The 8,842-nt window shown below is 38.3% G+C and overlaps 1 non-coding gene across 1 annotated transcript; it reads right to left on the bottom strand.

The window, feature by feature from the left end:
• Positions 1-1,357: 1,357 nt before the first annotated feature.
• LOC124096958 (small nucleolar RNA SNORA73 family) lies at positions 1,358-1,558 on the bottom strand. Its single transcript, XR_006853059.1, has one exon. It is a non-coding gene; the product is annotated as a small nucleolar RNA SNORA73 family (small nucleolar RNA).
• Between the last annotated feature and the right edge of the window lie 7,284 nt (positions 1,559-8,842).

The raw sequence follows: 8,842 nt of genomic DNA, 5'->3' as shown, positions 1-8,842 counted from the left end.
TGGTTTGGTCTCTCTCTCTCTCTCTCTCTCTCTCTCTCTCTGTCAATTTTTTGAGTTCCTTATATATTCTTGTGTCTCTTCACACTGTTGATTGTTTTCTTGGCTGTGTGTAGAAGTTTTTAATGAAATTTAATGTTTCCAGTTTGGCAATTCTTGCTTTTGCTTCCTATGCTTTTAGAAGCCATTCCAATGTCCTGAAGTATTTCCCATGTGTTTTATCCTAGTATTTTATACTTTCAGATGTTACATTTAAGTTTTTAATACATTTTGAGTTGACTTTTGAAACTGGAGAGAAATAAGGGTCTAGTTTCCTTCTTCTGCATGTGGACATCCAATTGTTCCAGCACCATTTATTGGAAACAATATCCTTTATTCATTGTATATTTTTAATGACTCTGTTGAAAATCAGTTGGTGGTAGATGTATGGAGTCACTTTTAGGCTCTCTATTCTGCTCCATTGGTCTATGTGTCTTTTTTTAACACCAATACCATACTGTTTTGATTATTGCATATTTGAAGAATATTTTGAAGTCAGGGATTGTAATGTTTTCTGCTTTGTTCCTTTTCACTCAGGGTTGTTTTGGCTCTTGGGGTATTTTTGCTTTTGCTATTATTCCATGAAAATTTCAGGATTGTTTTTCTAATTCCATGAAGGATATTCTGATAGAGATTATACTGAATCTGTAGATCACTGTGAGTAGTGTAAATACCTTGACAATATTGATTCATCCAATCCATGATCACAGGTTTTCTTTCCATTTTTAGGTGTGTCCCCCACCCTTTTTTTAAGAGACAAGGGCAAGATGAGAATTTAAACATAAAAGAAAAAATTAGAGACTATTTGAAGTTATTCGATGGTACAGTCTTTAGGAAGACCTCTGCAGAAATGGAACAATGTGCACAGATGTAGAATTTAGAGTTCTGCAGGAAAACAGAATTTCTATTCTTCTGAAATTAGGTAAGAAAAGGAGAAGTACAGACAATTTTGAAGGAGTCAGGATTTTAAAAAGTTCATGTCTGATATTCTCAAGAAACCTTGTTAATATACCAGGGCCATCTGCTGAGAATTCTAAGAGGACAAAGCAGAGGGTATACTTAAAATATTTATTTAGGCTTACAAAAATAATGAGGTTAAAAAAATTAAATATTAAAGATGAAAATTGGAAAATACTTTTTTAGAAAATAATAAATTCCATAATGAGTAAAGAGTGAGTACTTATTCTTGGCCCCAGTCACCTTCTGTTTAATCATTCATGAAGCTATATATAGCAAGATGATGGTTGCTTAAAGGAATCTGAGACATTGTTATCAATAGTTTTAATTTCCTCTAAGAATAAGCCTCTTTTTTTAAAAAAAACTTTGTTTCCTGTAGTTTGTCCCCTCAATCATTGTCCCCAAGACTCAGAAGTTGTAAAAAGATGCAGGTGTAGACTCTATGCCCAGCTTCTTCTTCAACCTTGTGGAAAGAGACTGTCCATCTTGAGAAAGGACCTTATGCTCCCCTTTGCCACTTGGACAGAGCCTGGGGAAAGAGACCTCTGAGGACTAGCCATGTGAATGGGATAAGCTTCTTATTAAAGCGACTTAACTTGTTCCTAATGTGTGATTTAAGTGACTTCTTATATTGAGAAGAAGACCAGTCAAACTGAATGATCACTACTCAGGGAATCAGCAGAGCTTACCTCTCCTAGTTCAACCACCAGCTAGTCATAACCTGAAAACAGCCTCACTTCTCCTTCTTTGCAATCACCCACTTGTCCACTCCAGATCAACACTCAGGTCACCTCCTTCTACTTCACCTCCTCACCCACAACTACCCTGACCTTTGAAAAGAAAGAAGATGCAAGAGAGCAAAGCATTTTGGATAAATTCCCAACAACTAGAAACTTGGTCTCTGCTAATGAAGAACTCGCCCTCATAACTGTGACTATCTCCTCCATGGTCCAGAGTGCTCCTGGATCTCGGGACCTTCTGGTGCAAGGACTGGAACAGCATAGAAGTCCCCAAGGCTTCCAATGGACTGTAAGAAAGTGTGTGTTTTTATGTGTGTGTGGGTGTGTAACTATGAATGCCATGTGGAGTCTGTGCATGTATGTGTGGCGTGTGTATCAGGCATGCATTGATGTGACACTGCCGTCATCAGTACATCCTACGAGACAAGGTAGCATTACTGGTTCATGGAAGTTTCTCCCTTGTGCAGTAAGTCAGAGGACCTCACTCCTGCCGTCCTGTGTTTCTGCTTTCCCAGCCAGAAATGATCCACATTTCTTTCTTTCCATTTCCTTGTTGAGTACCAATCATAAAACCCATCTTGAACCAGTAACAGTGACCCTTTGACAAGATTTTCTCTCATCAACAACTGGGAAGGGGAAGCACCAACACTGAAGGACAGTCAGCCGTCTCTGTCACAGCCTACCTCTCTGATGCACCCTTCCTCCCACTACCACCCTAAGGATGTTAATTTCAAGTCCTGCCCAGTGGCTATGCCTGGGACAAAATCCAGGATATTCTGCTTGTTTGCAGTGTTCTTCAGTAGGGACAGGTGGGTCTCCTCCAAGGCCAGTGAGCGAGGCAGTCCAATGAAAATTTCATTTGTAGAAGGGAAGAATGGGAGCTTCTCAGCATCCCTGGTCCAGAGCAATATGAAATCCTCACAGGGAGCAAGAACAAAGACCTCTCATCACAGCAGTTTAAGCTGTTTCTTGTTTTGACTTTGCCTCTGCTTACTCTGAGGAATTCCTTCATCCATTGCTCTCCACGGCCCCTGGTTCTGTTTACCAGCCACTTCTTGTCTGTTGTCTTCCATGGCCACATTTGAAATGAGCATTGAGAAATGTGTCCTCCTGGAGGACTACATAGATCTTCCACCCCTGTCCTGCTGATGCAGTTCAGAAGTCTTTGGGCTGGTTTCTAATCGTGAGGTTTCTAAATTCTGGAATATGTTGACTTTGCCAACATGATTCCCTGAAAAACTTAGTGGAGCTGGCTATGGTGGTACATGCCTGAAATTCCAATGACATGGGAGGTTGAAGAAGGAGGGTCACAAGTTCAAGGCCAGCCTTGACAACCTAGTAAGACCCTATCTCAAAAGAAAAAGTAAGAAGGAGTGATAGCTCAGGCTATCACTGATATAAGTGATAAGACCCTATCTCAAAAGAAAAAGTAAGAAGGAGTGATAGCTCACAGCTGCAACCTTTCTTCAAGTCAGGTAATATTTACAGGTCCCAGGAATTAAGGCCTGAGATTTGGGGGCATGTTATTCATCCTCCTAACATTAGGATAGCAGGCCATTCATTCTATCTGATGAGGGGAGCATCGAGGGTTGAGTGGTTGTGTATGCATGAAAGGAATATTATGGAATATGTGTTCCAGGGGGTGTGTAGGAGATAACTGTATTTGTGGTTTGGGGGGGACTATGTATCTTTTTTGTGTGTATGTTGTGTGTGCTATTTGTGTTTGGGAATGTGATGTGTATATACCTGACAGCATGCAATGTGTGGTTGTGTATGTTTGTAGTGTGATTGAGTGTTTTATAGAAGAATGTACATCAGTATTATATGTATGTCTGTGATATGACTTGTTGGGTATATGTAGTGTAACTATGACTTAAGTGATACATGCATTTGTGATATTGTGTAGCATGTGAGGGTGCTTGTACATCAGTGAGTTGTGAGGTTGTAAGTGTTTTGTGTGTTTGTGGTACTATGGTTCTATGGTAATGTGTTTGCAAGACCAGTGCATGGTGTGTGTGTGTGTGTATATATACACACACACATACACACACACACACATCATGTGCATGGTTTGGTGAGTGTTTGTACACATGTGTATATGTACTCTGTGTATGTGTGCAAGATTCCTTGAAGCCTCAGTTCAGCACTTCTATAACTCCCATCATGACTAATACTTCATCAATAACCTTGCAAAATCCAGATTTAGCAACAGCCAAAACTCACAAATAAAAAAACTTCCAGCTTTGAAGCTCCTAGCGCCAGAATCTTTGTAAGTTAAACATAGTTTTCTATTTTCTTCTGTCCCAGAGGACTCCTTTTGGCCCCCATGCCCTCGTCCCTCCTTAGGACTTTAAGGAATTTACTGGTCTCTCCCCAAGAACTCTGAGAGAGAGGAGTTTTCAGGGATAAACTGTGAGCTGTGTCCTTGCATGCAATAGACAATGTCATTCCAACCCTGTGGGTGCCTGATTAACAAGGTGAAAAATGTGAAGGGGTGGGTTGGGATTTGGAGAGGAGGGGAATGGAAACACCTGCTCTTTGCTCTGTTGTCTCTACTTTGGCAAAGCGAACAAAAGCCCAAGATTTTCATATACATGAGGTTGCCTTTGTTGTAATATCTTGTCATTTAAATTGAGTCTTTAATGTGCAGTAGGTTTCCCGCCCCCTCCCAAACTTTCACCATCAAGAAGAATCCAGTATCAAAGGAGTGCAGGCACTCAATTTCACGAATCAATAAACACAGCTTCTGCATTAATTACCATTTTCAGCTCCTTGGAAAAGAGTGACAAGAATTATCAGGAAGATATTCATTATTGCTGGGCTTTATCTGATGGAAATGAATTTCTTGCTACTCAAAAACTGAAGATTCCCAAATGAGAGCAAGCTATCACTTGAGGGAATAGGACTGGCTACTTCTAGAAAGTTCCTCAAACATTTCATTAGTAACATTGGGCAACAGGTAAAGCTTCTCCTTCATGCAGTCTTCTCTCATGAGCAACCTGATTCAGTATAATGCTCTTTCTAGTTCTGCCTTTTGATAGCCAATTCAAGCCTCTGTTGGTCACAACCATACTATGTGACCCCATAGTCAATCTATCCCAAGCCGGTCAATGTCCTATGCTAATAATGATGGGAACTCATGTTCACTGGAGCTGAGTTCATGACAAGAGTTTAATTTCTGCTCTAAGACCCCACAGTTGCCATAGGATCTGTCCTTCCAAACTCAAGGTTGGTCAACTCTTCCTTTAATGTCACCAGTTTCCTTTCTTTTTTTTTTATAGGCTATGAAGGATTAGTTTCTGTTTCTTGAAACCTAAAGAAACTAAATTAGTATTTCCTTTGGGATGGAGTTTAATCACCAGGGTAATTATATTTTTAGCATGTTGCTGAAAGTAAGCTGTAAATCCTCCTGGAGAAGTCTCAGGGTTTCCACGTCCCACATATTTTAAAACAAATTACAGGAGACTCTTTTCATACCAAAGTGCACTTGCAGTTGGGGAACCCTGGCAGGAGATAAAATAGAAAGTAGACAACAGGACTAGAGAGACCTCTGTTCAAGTCCCCAGAGGCTTCCCCCGACTCCTCCTCAGGCAGCTTCATAGAACATTCCCCGAGGACCCCAGAAGACGACTTTCCGGCAAGTTCTACAACCTCATGCTGCAGTGACTTCTGTGCCATCTAGGGAGCCCCAGCTCCGGAGGGTCCTTTACAGTGTTGTCTGGAACTCGGCCCTGGATTGGTTCTTTCCTGACTGCCCTTTAAATCTGCTATTCCTGTGTTCTTTAGAGTTATCTTCATTTCCTATTAATCAGTCCCTCACTGTATCAATCCTCTGTTAGAGTTTATCATTTTTATACTAACTTTATTTTAAAATACCTGTATTATTTCTCTCTCCTAGGTGCACCCTGACTGACTGATGGAATTAGCATCCCCATTTTAGAGAATTAGTACCCCAATTCTGTCTGACTCCAAAACCTGTTCTACTAGACCTGGAGGATCCCACATATATTCAGTAGTTTAATAGGGCAATGTCAGGCAAAGCCTTTAGTTTTAATGTCTTCTAAACTACTACTACTAGTAGTGATTTGTAGACCCAGGCCAGTTTGCAAACTGTTTTTTTGCTGTAGAATTCCCACCCCCTCCCAAACTTTCACCATCAAGGAGAATCCAGTAGCAAAGGAGGTATCTCCAGCTGGAGATAATTCTCAGTGTTCTTGCAGGTGTGCAATGAGATAAGGACAAAAATTGAAACAATACTGCTACTGCTGTGATTTGGATGTGGTTGGTCCCCCAGAGGTTCATGGGCTAGAGGTTGGTCTCCAGCGTGGTGACGTTGAGAGGTGATGAAAACTTTAAGAAGTGAGGCCTAGATTAAGGTGATCGAGTCTTTGCCTCAAGTCATTGATGTTCACACAGTATGACGAACGTAGTTATTAATACTGTATTGTACATTTCAAAATTGCTAAGAGTAAGTTTCAAATTTTCTCACTACAAACAATTCAAGGTGATGGATTGATGGAGATGATAATGTGAATAACTTAATTATTCTGCATTGTATTCATAAAGCATAACATTACTTTGTATTCATAAATGTATACACATATAAATTGTCAATTTACTACTAAATTTTAAAGGAAGAATTTAATACTACTATAACATTCAAATCTGTTTTCCATCTTTATCGTATTTTTCAAAAATACAGCTCCACAAAAGATTGGTAATCAAAACCAGAAAGACAAAAAACAAAAACAAACAAACAAAACCTCACTAGTTCCTTTGCCATAGCTTTCAAAACCTAGGGCTCAAGATTAAGTGTAAAAGAAATTTTTTTATTCTTGAATAAAAAACTGAAACTTTACTATTAGGAAAGGGATAAAAAGAGACCATAAGAGTTATAATTATTCCCAATGCACAAAAGTGCAATCATGCACATATAAGATTCATGATTTTTTTAAATTTTTTTTAGTTATACATGGGCACAATATCTTTATTTTGTTTATTTATTTTTATGTGGTGCTGAGGATCTAACTCAGGATCTCACACATGAGAGGCAAGTGCTCTACCGCTGAGCCACAACCCCAGCCTAAGATTCATGATTTTTGCTTAGTTTTTGAAAGTATGCAGAGCTATAGAGACTTTACAGAAGCATTTTTTAAATTTTTAAAAATTTTTGTGTGTGTGTGTGTGTCTGTGTGGTGCCGAGGACTGAACCCACGGCCTTGTGCATTCAAGGGAAGAACTCTACCAACTGAGCTACATCCCCAGCCCTAGAGAAGCATTTTTGATGTCACAATGTTTTAACCATATTAGTATAAGCATTGATGTATTTCCTGACATCTGTTCAATAATCACTTAAGGAAACTTCAAGAAAAAAGCCTAGATTTTTTTTTAAAAAAGCAAACAGTTATATTTAGCTATATGAATTATTTTATTCACATGAATGTTTATATAAGTATATGAAAAAATATGATATGAATACATATTCTTAGTTGCCAGTACATTTCCTTTTTTATTTCAGTCTTACACTTAAATTTTAACATATTAACTAGTTATCTCATATTTACTGAAGGACAACTATATGCATAGACCTGAGAAGTCTTTGTGGACAATACAGAAATAAAATGAAATAGACTTATATTGTTCATAATTAATCTGATTCAATTATGGCTATAAATGAAAATGCAAATATTCCAGAAGTTTGGAAAACACGGTTCTATGAGTGAAAATGCAAATATTCCAGAAGGTTAGAAAACAGAGTTCTATAAGGTTTGAAATGATCAAGTTATGCAAAGGGAGATTTAGAGTTGGTCCCCAATCATCCTTATGAATAAGATGATCTGATTTGAAAAAATATCTTCTCCGTGGCTGCTAAGTAGAGGCACAATTATTGAAGAAGGAAGAAATAGATTTTGAGGATAGAGGTAGAATAAATTTAATGGCTATTCTATATCTCTTGCAAACATATATCACTTAATAGAATTCCTTAGTGGAAGAGCTGAACTACCAATATAATGACAGCTTCTCCTTTTTACACATGCTTTTAAAAGATTTTGTTGACACATTACATACCTTCATGTCTTCTCAATCAAAAGATACTAAATATGTTACTTTTGTCAGGGGAAAAGAATCAGGAACACTGGGGTCTATGCCTCTAGACTTCAGGGAATGCATCTGGTGGCCCTTTGTTTTCTTTGTTTACAATTTAGATTATTTTGCCACTTTTCTTGCAGGCAGGCTCTATTTTCTTCCTACTTTATATTTGAAGCCTTTGCCTTTACAACTATAAGTCTCTGCTCTCTGCTATTTACTCCTTTTGTACTGATATAAAATAAATCACTGAATGTATTAGAATTATGTGCAGACTAAGGGAAAATGGGCTTTGAGTGAAAATATGAATTGCTCATCATGAACTTCAAGTCTTGGATATGTATTCCTGAGCTCCACTTTTATTTTAAAAGTATACTAAAATTTTTTGATAACTTATCATAGAAAATTGAAAAGAAAGAAAATCTAAATAAGCACAATGTCATTTGATGAATAATAATTTGATTTCTATATTTCAAAGAAGCTGAGGTTGTCAGACAGGTAGACTTCAGATAGTGCTGTTACAGGGTTCTGTCACTGCTCATGTAAGACAAACCTTAAAAAGAAGTGCACTGACTCCAAGGAAATGTGACTCCCCATTTCTGCCTTCTCTCTCGACATCTTTCCAGCAGATTCGACTCTGCTCCTCAGCCTCCCCTGACCCCAGAGAGTCCAAGGTTGCAAGGCTCATCCTAGGCAGAGAGATGCACCCTTTCAACTCGAGGTCAAATTTGCTATCCTTCAAATGCTTCATTGTCAAAAGCACGATCACCCTCATTTTAGATCAAAGCATTTATATTCTATATAAAGAAATGCTGTTACTTTCAATCTAACAAACCCATCAGATTATAGTCACTTTTTAGTGAGTGATTTCACTGAAGCAAAACTATTAAGAAAAATTGTGCAGCTTATTTTTTAAATGAAGAGAAAATGTAGTACTTGATAGCATCTGATAAGCCTTGGGAAGAAGCATCCTGCTGATCCATTACAGTTGTGTGCAGGAAAGATACAGGATACAGGGTGAG

Source organism: Marmota monax, unplaced genomic scaffold (assembly GCF_021218885.2).
Source record: "Marmota monax isolate L192 unplaced genomic scaffold, Marmota_monax_Labrador192_F-V1.1 WCK01_AAM20220418_F8-fsc00030, whole genome shotgun sequence".
Classification (NCBI taxonomy): domain Eukaryota; kingdom Metazoa; phylum Chordata; class Mammalia; order Rodentia; family Sciuridae; genus Marmota; species Marmota monax.
Note: the sequence above shows the minus strand (reverse complement) of the source record. Positions and strands in the feature narration are given on the sequence as shown.